Raw genomic sequence first — 13,770 nt, forward strand, 5'->3', positions numbered from 1 at the left:
GTGAAACCTAAAATAATTATAAGTTAAAGGCCAAGGTATATGTACGAGAATTAGAGGTATAGTTGGCATGCCAAGAGTCGAGGGTTCTACGCGGTCCTTTGGGATAATCTATGTGGTGTTTCGAGATATTTCTACGTGGTCATTCGGGACAAATTCTACGCGGTCCTTTGGGACAAATTCTACGTGGCACTTTGGTGCAAATTATATGAGCTGTGGTGACAACATTTGTGCACAACCTCAATGTATTTAGATATTCTGAATTCTCAGTGTTATACATTGGGCTAAAAGAATAAAATGATGTAACTTGAATAATGAGTGACTTGATGCAATTTTTTAGAAAACATATTTTAATTCAAGTATGAAACGCTTTATATAGATCAAATGAAAAATGGTTTTGAAATGTTTTATTTTATACTCCTTATTACCTCACTAAGTCAACGACTTAGCGTGTGAATGTTTCACACGTATGTCCAAAGAGATCGGAAGAGTGAAGAATAGAAAAGGACATCATACGTTAGGAAGATCAGATCAGAACCATTTGTAATAGTAAGTTTTTATAAGTTTGTAAATTTTGTTGGCATGTATCACTATGTTTTAAATGGAAATGCTCTGATTAGTTTTTGTAAACGTAAATTATTGTTTTTATATAAATGATGAAGTATCCCTTTCCAGTATGAGTTTGAAAGTTTTTATATTTATTTTGCATTTAAGGGTTCTACCATTTTAATACAAGAAAAAATTTAAATTTTCAACTACATTCTAAAGGTCAACGATTTGAAAAGTCAATGTGGCTGTAACACCCTCAACCCATACCCGACCTGGATACGAGTCCAAGATGTCACATTGTCTATACAAAACAATACTAAAAAAATATAAAACATTTGAACTTATATTATTAAAATATAATAATATACATATGTTAATACAAGTTTGTCAAAATACTCAGAGCATACACAACTTGACCCTTTGATTACATGCCAACATTCATTTACATAACAAAATGACCTACTGATTAAGTTTCCTCTGATCTGATTTGCAGGAGTAGTGTTGTCCAGCTGCTTAACCTGTCGCGTCTACTTTCTCGGATCCTACATGTGAAACACTCACACGCTAAGTCATCGACTTAGTAAGGCAATATAATAATAATAACAACAAAGAAATGTAATGAAAATGCCATAATAAAATGGAATGAGATGAAATAAAATACTTAACCATGCAGTTTATATCACCATGTTCCTTACCTGTAAGCATAGTATATTAACATTCATGAATTCGTATTAAAAAGATTATTGGCCCATGATACCATACTGAGACCCTAAGGTATGTGAGTACTGTGAGGTTGTGCACTATGCTGTCACCACAACTCGTATAAATGCACCGAAGTGCCACGTATAATTGCACCGAAGTGTCGCGTAGAATTGTACCGTAGTGCCATATAAGATTGTCCCTAAGGACCACGTAGAAAATTCCTTAAGAATCATATACATATGCCAAGGATCAAGTATGTGTCTCAAAAGACCTCACACATGTTCCAAAGAATAGATATATATCCCGAAGGACCACGTAGACCCTCTACTCTTGGCATGCCAACTATACCTATAGTTCTCATCTACATAACATGGGTTTTTCCCAAATTACATAATATATCACATAGACATATTATTTCCTTACCTTCATCACATGGCTCATATAACTTTGCATACATATTCATTTAAAACATGTTACGCAATGTACATAGTATGAATTCATATCATGTTTCACAATATGAAATGAATCATGCATCAATGTATTGAATCTAGAATTCTCACAAGTCTAGAACTAAATATATCGTTATAATCATGTTATGCATATGCACTCACCTATATTTCCTTGTTTTTTCCTTGATCGATGGAACTTGTTTAGGCTCTGTATCTACATGGTAATTCATTGATACTTATCAGTATACTAATTAATATATTATAAACTATCATTCCTTAGGCTAAAAGAAAAGCCATTTTCATCTTTTAATGAAGGTATGCATCGATGCACTACACCATGTATCGATGCATCCCTTGACGGGTGCATCGATGGACTATCTATGCTTCGATACATAAATCATATTCGATGTTTGTATTTAAGGGGGTGCAGCGATGCACTACTTGTGCATCGATGCACTGATGGCATTCGATGTTTTTATTTTAAAGTAGTGCATCGATGCACTTCATGTGCATCGATACACCTTGAATAATTTATGGGATTTATCCTTGATGCATCGGTACACATTGAATGTGCATCGATGCACATTGCCCAGAAATGTCATTTTAGCACAAAAATCTCTTCATAATCTTCTCAACACTTTATATTTCCCCTTTTTTTATATCCCTAACTTGCATACTCTTACTTAAACTAATTATTATCCATTCCATACCTCTAAAACTTAGAAATCCAATTCTCCATATAGAATTTAAGAATCTCACTCAACTTCCAACATGTTCTTAATCTAATTCTAACACTTCATATTCCTTAATTAGCTTGATGACAAGTCAAATCCCACTTCTAATTCTTATTATGAACTCTAATCCAGATTTCACTTTCTACTTCCTTTCTTTAATTCTTCATATAGTCCTCATCTTATGGTTTTAAGATAATCTAAGCTTTCCTTAAGCTTAGTTATCATCTAATGATCAATAAGCAACCTTAAATTCATCAAGAATTTGATCAACAAGAAAACTCACCTTTAGTTTGGTCTCACGGTAGAGAAGAAGAATGAAGAAGAAGAGAAATCTGGAACTTTGGTTTTCCCCAATTATCTTCCACGTGGTATTAAAATATCCCTTCAAAAGTAATATTTAATTGCTTCCCTTATTAAAAGACTTATTTACCCCTTTAGTTCCTCCTTATTTGCTAATTGCTCATCACAAAAACATTTCAATCAATTCTTTGAACTTTTTAATTTATCCAATTTGGTCACTGAATTTTTAAATCTCACAATTTGATCACTAACCCGGTATGGAGGATGTTACAGTGGCACCTCGGATTCATATTCGGGTCAGATATGGGTTGGGGGTGTTACATCAATATTGATATTATCAACATCAACATACTCAACATTAGAAAGTCCAACATCATTATTAAAGGCATTTTTCTCATTTACACGATCCTCATGACCATGTTCATTATTATTATTATTTAAATTCAAATTATGTTCAATATTAACATTATTATCATCGACATTATCAATATTAGAATCATCAATATTAGCAATATTTTCATTTTCGGACACTTGTGACTCATTAATAAAAAATTTATCAAGTGCACTTTTTTGGGAATGAGCTAACTCATTAATTCTTTTTTTTCTTCTTATGTTTTTCACATCCAGAGTTATACTTTCTTTTATGAAGCATACTTTCTTTCGTATCATAAATGACTAAACTAGTAGTTGTAACATGCAACACATAAAATTTCAAGAATAATTAATAGGTAAAAGTATGAACAACATAACCTGATTTTTTAGTCGAATAATTTCATAAATTAGATTTTCTTCTCAATCCTTGAGACCATGTTCTTTTGAAAGTTTGCAAATCCAGAAGACCAAAACATCCAACGTTCTTCTTCTTCTTCTTGAATTTGAATGAATTGAATTGTGGGTATATTATAAAAGATGAATAATTGAAGAATATTAAATTAGGGAATGAGTTGATATTGAAGAAGAAAAGTTAAAAAAATGTAAAAAAATGTAGAATGTGATTTGAGAAAGTAAGATATATATAGTATATTTAAATTAGAATTAAATAAATGAGAAAAAATCTAATTATGAGAAATTAAAAATATTTAACTATTTTACCGTTAAAGCTTTGGGTTGTGTGGTAAGTTAATGAGATTTTGGAAATTAAAAATTGAATTGAAGAAATACTATCTGATCGTTAAAATAAAAAATGACCCCATCGGTTATATATGAATTTATGTAATATATATATGGCTAAACTCACATAAAAATGCAGTGGAAAAAAATTCACATGATAATCCTCTCCTAGAATTAATTGTTCAAATGGTGCGAATGCTACAACGCTCTTATTGGTCTCCATGCAGGCGAAGCGAAGCAAATAGGTCGCCATGGAGTCGGGGCAATCGACCAATGTCGCCATGGAGTCGGGGCAACCTTATAGGTCGCCATATAGTCGGGGTGAACTCCTCTGTGAATCTGTGAATTGACGACAAAGGTGGCCCTGCCTCCCTCAGCCTTGTCTCCCTCATGCATGCAGATTAATTCATGTTGTTGCTGCTCCCGCGATTCCTCTTATCTAATTTAAAATAATTAAATTTAAATTAGAGATTTCTAGAGCTAAAACAAGAAGTCATTATCAACTACAAATGGTAACTTTATCGAAAATAATGGTCTTGATTTGCAGAAAATTAGAGACTTATGCATACATGTATAATAGAGCATTATTTTAGCATTATATCAGAGACAAGTGGCCTTGTGTTAAATATGCATGTTGGAGCATTATTTTAACGTAAATTGTAGGATTTGCAGCAATACTTTAACATAAATTGTAGGATCAGCAATATTAATCGCGTGATATGGAGCATTATTTTGCTCCTCTCATGCATGACCTACATGATTTGCACGTTATAAAAGTAGCAAATGGATGAATTATTACAGCAGTTACTTTAGAGTTTATGGGGTCAATTTAGCATTATAGTAGTGTGATATAGAGCATTATTTCCTCCTCTCATGCATGCATGCCTACATGATTTGCATTTTAATAGTAGCATTGAAAATAGATGAATTATTGTCGCAACTAATTTAGGGTTTATGGGGTTAGTTTAGGGTTATATATGGGTTGGTCATTGGGTCTGGGGAACGAATATGAAGAAAGAAAGGGAGAAAAAGGAAAGGAAGAAGAAGCAGAGAGAAGAAGAGACCGGGTAAAGTTTATTAGTTTAAATTATTAGTTGGTTAGTTTAAGTTATATTATATTAGTTTGTTAGTTTAAGTTATATATTATATTATATGAAAAATTAGTTAATTATTGTTTGTTAGTTTCTTAGTTTAGGGTTTATAAAAAATTAATTAATTAGTTTGTTAGTGTGTTTAATTTATATTAGGTTGTTGTTGAAGCTATATTGAAAAAAAAGTTAATTATTGCTTGTTATTATTGCATTTTTACGTGAGTTTAGCCTATTTAATTTGTTAGTTTACTAAGTATATTATAATTAAAATAGTTTATTAGTTTATCGTTAATATGGTATATTATATTATTTATTTAATGAATTATGAAATTATCTGATCAAATTTGTTTATTATAAATTTATATATATTTGTATTTGTAAAGAAAATGAGCAACAAATTTTTCACGGTTGTCCATTATAATGGACAAATTATGGAAAATGAGGTCAGAGTTGTTTTTCAGTCTGAAAAACCAATAAATATGATGTTCAAAAGAGACATCACATTTGTAGAAATGAAGCAGAAGATAGAAAGAAAAATTCGAGCTGTAGTTGATGGTTTGATGTACATGTTTATGATATGTCCCAACCCAGTCAGATATGTTGCAGTACCAGTTGAAGAAGATGTTGACACTGGAACCATGATTGGACTACATGAGTCAAGCAATATAGCAGTTATTGAGTTATTTATTGATGCGCTTAACATATTTGATGTTCCTGGGTCATCAAAAGATGTAGCTCAAAATCCATCTGAAATTGCTTTCGATAGAGAGTTTGAGGATCCGACAAACAGGTTCCCAAACAGTTTTATGTCACTATTAGAAAATGGAAATGAAGTCGGAGGGACATCCGCAATAACAGAGTATGAGACGAGAAACATACACCATCGGAATTGACTGTGATATGATGCTGAAAATCGATGGAGCGAGAAATTCATGATGATTCAAGTGAAGATGAAGAAACGGAAGAACCGTTTTGGGCGACGGATATAATTTTTTTGGTGGAGGTGCAATTGACTTGGCCATTGATGATGTCCCGACACCGTATGAAGCTACTCCTCACATGTACGAGATAGATGATGATGCGATGAGGGCACCTGAATTCCCAAACATGCCATATTTACCTTCATACCAAATTGCTGAATCATTTGAAAATTCTGGTGAATTTTCAGTTGGGGTGCAATTCAGAGGAAAAAATAAAGCTACGCTGGCGATTAAAGAGTATTGTATCAAATACCATGTTGATGTCCATGTGCAGAGTCCAACTAGAAAAACCCTATCAAGTGTGTTAAATATGGCCAGAGTGCAAGTGGAAAATCAGAGTATCGAAAATTCAAAGGCACGATGCTTGGGTCATCAAAAGGTACAATGGTCCTCACACATGTTTGCGAAACTCCATCGAACAAGACCACCGACTATTGGACTCCGATGTAATATGTGAATACGTGAAGGTGATAGTTGAAAAGGATCCAAGGATCTCTTGTTCAGTGTTAGCTGCATCTATTCGAAGCCAATTTGGATATCAAGTAAAATACAGCAAGGTGTGGAATGCGAAGATGAAGGCAATGAAGCTGACGTATGGAGATTGGGATACATCGTACAATGATCTACCACATTTGCTATAAGCAATGAAACGATTTATCCCAGGAACCATAGTGAAGTCTCAAATCATGCTCGCATATGACAAAGAAGGCCAACTTGTGTTAGGAAAAAAAATATTTCATAGACTCTTTTGGGCTTCAAGTCATGTATTGAAGGATTTCCATTGCAAACGTATGATCCAAGTAGATGGTACGTGGTTGTATGGTCAATATAAACTACTCTTGATGGCAGTTGCACAAGATGGTGAGGCGAAATATCTTCCAATACATTCGCCATTGTTGAGGGAGAGATAACAGAGGCTTGGGATTTTTTTTACATATCTACGTAAATATATCGTTCGAGAAGATGGAGTTTGCTTGATATCCGATAGGGGAACATGTATTTTGGCGGTAATTGAACTACCAGGAAGTCGTTGGATATGATAAGAGATTGGAGAATTTGAAGGTATTTTATGATGATCAGCGTGTTTGGAAGTGGGCTTCAAAAATACCACGGGAAAAATGGTTGCAAGCATACGATGAAGGTCGAAGATACGAACATATGACCAAAAACCTTGCTAAGGCCATTAATTCAGTATTAAAAGGTACACGTCATCTCCCAATAGCGAGTGTGGTGAAAGAGACGTACTTTAGGTTGGCTAAGGTTTGGTCCGATAAAGGCAAAGAAATTGATAGTCTAATAAATAGAGGTCATACTTTGGCTCCTACAGTTGTGGAAGCAATGGAAGCAAATGAACTATTGGCAACATCAATGGTTGTTCATAATTTCGACCGAGTTGGTCATACTTTTGTTGTGTCATGCATACGACGTAATGTCGGAGGAGAAGACCAGACATTTAGAGTTGATTTACGACATAAATAGTGTGATTGTGGTCGCTTTCAGGCATGGAAATACCCATGTGCTCATGCAGTCGCTGTATGTATGTATGCCGGTGTAAGCGCATACACTTATGTTGATGAATACTTTTACCTACATAGGATATTAAATGTCTACAGTTATGCATTCAGGCAGATCCCAAATGAATCATATTGGCCCAAAAAGGATTGTGACGAATGGCTGCCAAATCCAATGCTTCGTAGAAGTCCAAAGGGTCGACCTGAGTTCAGTCGTATTCATACCGGTATGGATTTCCATGCTAGAGAGAGAGGTCAACCAAAGAGATGCAGATTATGTAGGGGTAAAGGTCATTCAAAAAACAAATGTCCTAATTTACCAAGATATAGGCCTCCTCATTAGTAATCATATATGTATTTCAATGTATTCAAAAAAACAAATGATTTGATAGTAATAATTAGTAATAAAGATTTATTATTAATATTTAATGATTTGATATTAATGATTTATTGATTTGATACTAATAATTTAATAACGATTACTAATAATTATTTAATAATGATTAAATAATTTAATATAATTTATTCAATTTAAATCGAATTATAAATAGTTGAATTATAAATACTCGAACTTATTTTTTTTACATTTCACGTAGAGACAACATATTTAAAATTATAATATTATAATAGTTTTTCAATTCATTTTAACGTTATAATGTTATTTAATGTTATGTTGAACTATAGGTTATAGTACAAGTATTTTATATTTAATGATTAAAAACTATCTAATTTCAATATTAATTTGTAACAAATAACAATGAGTTTACAATTATTGTCGAGGTCGGGGTGTTGTTGAATGTAATGTCGGGGCGGACGTCTGATGCGTTGTGGCGTTGTGGTTGCTCAGGAGTATGGTACCCATCATCCTCATTCATTGGGGTAATTCCACCAGTTTGCTCTTCCATCCCACTTGCAAACGTTGATTGACAAATACTGGTATTTGACATCATAGATGTCATTTGGTCAAAGTCAGACGTCGACTCAAACATGGGAGAGTAGATGGGTGCCTCAGACTGCACAAACTCTGGTACGTATGCCGGGACAGTAGAATCATCAAATGTGTGATGCAATGATCCCGCATCGCCAACGGTTGTGGTACACTATTATCCACATCGGTTATTTTCTGCTTCAGGTTGTTGAGATGAACTCCCACTGGTAGAGAGTATTCATCTTACCAAATCTTTTCTTAAAACTCAAAAATTGTCGCCTCTCTACCCTTGTTGTCAAGAACGACTTTCTATTATCCCAAAAATAATCAAGGTAAGCCGCAGTCGTAAAGTTAAAGTCAACGTCTTGAATGGGGTCAAGAGTTGGCAATAATGAAGTCGTATTGTTCCAAGCAATAATGTAGGTTGCATGCTTCTCAACCCAATTCACCTTTTCTTTACGGCGACCATCAAATCTGTGCAGGTCGTCATGCGTATCAACCCAATTCACCTTATGACGACCATCTAAGTTTTGGAGGAGGTCATGATCCCATGAACTCTGCGGAATAGGTTGGTGGAAGTCGAATTGCCTCAGAACTCTATCCGCAAATTGGATCTCAACAAAAGTAAAATTGATCAATGGTGTAACAACACACCAATTTTGAAACCCATCAAAAACATCGTGCGACGCACACGCCAAAATTTCTTCATCTACATATGGTCTCCAATTAAACTGCAAATTAAAATAACATAAGTTGATTTAAATCAAATAATAATTAATTTAAATAATTAATAATAACATATTATGCATACCTCTTTTTTTCCTAATGTCGATCTTTAGTCTGAACTCTTTAATATGTTGTGCACTAACCCTGTGCCTTTAATTTTATGTCTCTATCTGTATATCAATCAAAACAAAAAAATGGCCATTTTTTTCAATATTTTTAATCAAAATAAATAATTTATAATAATTTTATCTTAAAATAGAGAATTCATAGTACCTTCCGGAAACGGAAAATCAACCATAGTCGATTAATCGGTGTCAAAACAGAAGTCTATGCCAAGCCCATGATTGTAGTATATCAGACATCCACCGTTATGTTGTATTATTATCATCACGACTAATGACGCATTGCACATCTCACGATACAAGAACGCCAATATCGTCGATCCCCAGCTATATTGCCTACTTTTTACAAAATTTCTTAAAAAAGAAGATACTGAGTGTGAACATAATTACGGATTTATCCGGCATCAAAATTCCCCCAATCAACTGCAATATATATGCCCGTGTTGCATTTAAATTTCTTGCTCCGTATACTTGCTTGGAGCTGAAATTGATTCTTCAACCATGATAACCATATATGCCCGTGTTGCATTTATAATTCTTGCTCCGTATACTTGCTTGGAGCTGAAATTGATTCTTCAACCATGATAACCTCACGCCACCCTTTACACTCTGGTGGTACGGGCTTTTTCCCAAGAAACGCACTGCAAAGTTGTGCCATATTCTTGTACTCATGTTTCATTACCACTGGCATCCCATTTGTTTGGACCCCAAGTTGCATTGCCACATCATCCAGAGTTATCGTACATTCTCCACACGGCAAATGAAATGTGTGCGTTTCTGGTCTCCAACGTTCAATCAATGCATGATCAAACCTGGGACCAACTTGTTCTCGCACAAATGTTACATACCAAAATCCAGCCTGTTGCAAGTTTTCTTCTATCAATCGGTGTGGCTTGGGCAGCTTATGTAGCCGATTATGAAGACTCGCTGCTCGTCCTCCTGCAATAAATAATTACAAATATTTATCACAATCAAATTAATATTCAAATACTTAAAATAATTCATTAAATAAATATTTTATTTTACTAAATAAGAAATAACACCATTATTCCCAAATGAATTGAAATATGTTCATTGTCAAGTCTCAGTAGTGGAATTTGGTCAGCCATTCCAATGAATCCGTAAAAAAAATTAAACAACAATATTTAAAAAATTATTTAATATAATATAATGTTAACTATTTAATTTACACTACACAAGAACAAAAAATAACCTATTATAACTTAAACAGTTAAACTAATAAACTATTTTTTATTATAATCCAATTTAACATAAACTAACAATCTAAAAAACAAATTAACTAGTTTTTTCATATAATATAACATCAACAAACTAATGAACTAATATAAATTTGTTGAAAACATTTTGATATTTCGATATAACAAATTAAGTTAAATGAATTTTAAGATTTTCCAAATGATTTTCTAAGTATATTCGATAGAATTATTCGAATATCAAAACATTACTCCAAATCTTTCAAAGATCATTTTTAATCCTTACTCAAAGTGTAAAATTAAGTTTTAATCTTAAAACAATTTCAAAATAATTTTACAAAGTATTTCGAACCATTTCAAAGCCAAAAATTCCAGATTGCTCAGAGGGAACAATTCCCCCCTAAGGGGGTACCGATTCCCCCTGAATGGTTGGCTCGAGAATTCCAGTATGCTCGGAGGGAACCGATTCCCCCTGGGGGGTACCGATTCCCCCTTGTATAACGGTCAAAATATTTGAATTTTACACTTAGGGAACCGATTCCCCATAGGGGGTACCGATTCCCCCCACGCTCCAAACTGTTTTATTAATTGTTTTCACACTAAAACGGCTATATTATTTTTTCTAATTATCCCCAACGTTCATAAGTGATTCAAGGTGTATTTAAGCAAGCTTAGAAGCCATTGATCAATAACAAGAAATCAAGCATTTCAAGCCACTTTTCATTGTATTCATTTTGCTTTCAAGAAACACTTATTGTGCTCAATTGTATTTATTCTTGAGTGTTCTTTCTTTATTCTAGAATTGTGCAAACATATTTGCCTTGTGAGTTTTTCTTGTAAGTTTGCAAATTTGTTTTCTCTTTGAGAAAAGAGTGTTCTCAAGAATTGGGGTATATTCTTGAGGGAGTTGTAAGGTTATCTCTTTGGCCTCAAAAGAAAGAACAAATTAGTGAATTTGTTAAAAAATCCTTAGTGTGGATAGCTAAGGTAGTGGATGTAGACTTTGGTTGATAAAGTCGAACCACTCTAAATCGCTGTGCAATTTCTTTCAATTTTCTGCAAAAGCTTCCACCAAAATTTTTATTGCCAATTCACCTCCCTCTTGGTCGATTCAGTCAATCGATTAACTTAACAATTGGCATCAGAGCCTAACTCATTTGAAGGTTTAATCGCCTCTTGAGTCGATTCGGGAAGATTTATATCGATAATCAAAGTCATCAATGGCCTCCGCTTCAAACTTCGACTCCAGTCTCGACTCGATGTCCGTCAACAAGCCTCCTTTCTTCAATGGAGCTAACTATGCCTATTGGAAGAATAGAATGATGTACTTCATTCAAGCAAGTGACATGGGAGCATGGAATGCTGTAGAAGAAGGATACATCAAACCTCTCACTCATCCAAGGTTGTGGAGTGAAGGAGAGACAAAAATGTTCCAGCTCAACTCCAAAGCCATCAATATCATTTTTTGTGCTCTTGGACCAGATGAATACGGAAGAGTTTCATCGTGTACAACCGCCAAAGAAATATGGGACAAACTTTAAGCCACTCATGATGGTACCGATGAGGTAAAGAAATCTAAAATTAGTATTCTAACGCATAGCTATGAAAATTTCAGGATGAAACCAAATGAAGATATCAAAGCTATGACAGATAAATTTTCAACGATTTTCAATGGTCTCAAATCATATGGAGAGATCATTTCAAATGAAAAGCTTGTGAGGAAGTTAGTCTACTCCCTCCCAAAATCGTGGCAATCAAAGAAGACGGTAATCATCGAGTCTAAGGACTTAACGTCCTTAACTCTTGAAGAGCTAATTGGGTCACTCCTCACTCATGAAATGATGCTCGAAGATGAGGTGGACCTCGACAAGATTGACGAGACACCAAAGGAGAAAGAGAAAAAGAAAAACATTGGAGTTGCTCTCAAATCCACAAAAGATGAGAGTGGTTCGAATAATGATGATGATGACGAAGAAATGACATTGTTTGCCAAACGGTTCAGAAAAATGATGAGACCTTATCGAGGAAGAAAATTTAAATGAAATGAAGGCCTAAAAAATGAACCGGAAGAGAAGGACCCAATCATTTGCTACGAATGCAAAAAGCCAGGGCATGTCAAATATGATATCCCACAATTGAAGAAAAATGGTCAATCAAAGAATAAGCACAAGGCTCATGGGCTACATGGAGCGATGAAGAAAGTTCCGATGAAGAGGAACAAGAAGTAGCTAACTTGTGCTTGATGGCATTGGGGAAGATTCTAAGGTAACCTCTAACTCATCCGATTTGATGATTTATCCTATGATGAGTTATTAGAGGATATAATGGGTTGACTTCGGATTATGAGAAATTATTTTTAAAATATAAAAATGATGTTTCAAAATTGAAAAATGAAAACAAACTCATATCCAAAACCAACAACGATCTTGAAAGTAAAATCAAAGATTTGCAAATCAAACTAGAAGAGTTTGAAAAGAAAATTTTAATTTGCCAAAATTTACTTTCAAAGATCAATGATGATCATCAAAAGAAAATTGATGATCTTAAAACTTCTTTTGATAAAGTTGGAACAAAACATTTTGAAAAAGGTGGAAATTCAAAATCCAACTTTGTTAGAAAAAGTTTAAGAAACTACAATCATAGAGGTCCCCAAAGAACCTCTAATAGAAAAATCGTTAAAAGTATGTGGGTTCCTAAAGAACTCATTACTACTATAGATAAAAATATCCTACACAAATGGATACCTAAGGGGACTAGGATTTTGGAAACTAATGAATATGGACCCAAAAGAATTTGGGTACCAAAAATCAAAAATTAATCTATGTTTGTAGGGAAAGGAGCATTGCTACAAGGCACGGGAAACAAATTCAAATTCATGGTACCTTGATAGTGGATGCTCAAGACACATGACCGGAGACAAAAGCCGGTTCATTGAGCTTAACGCCAAAAATGAAGGAGAAGTGACTTTTGGAGATAATTCAAAAGGTCACATTGAAGGTATTGGTACAATAGGTAATACCTTTCCATACAAATTAAAAATGTTTTATATGTGAATAGATTAAAGCATAATCTAGTGAGTATTAGTCAATTATGCGATAAAGGATTCAATGTCTTATTTGAAATTAATGGTTGTAAAGTCATTGACATTGCATCTAATTGGATTATGCTTGTTGGTCATAGAATAGGAAACATATACATGGTGCAATTAGATTCTTTTGACATGACTAATTTATGCCTAGTTGCTAAGGATGAACATGATAGTTGGTTATGGCATAGGAGACTAGGACATGCTAGTATGAGTGTTTTGCAACGGTTAATTCAAGGAGACCTAGTAAGAGGGTTGCCTAAGCTTAAATT

Source organism: Hibiscus syriacus, unplaced genomic scaffold (assembly GCF_006381635.1).
Source record: "Hibiscus syriacus cultivar Baekdansim isolate YM2019G1 unplaced genomic scaffold, ASM638163v2 tig00111276_pilon, whole genome shotgun sequence".
NCBI lineage: Eukaryota > Viridiplantae > Streptophyta > Magnoliopsida > Malvales > Malvaceae > Hibiscus > Hibiscus syriacus.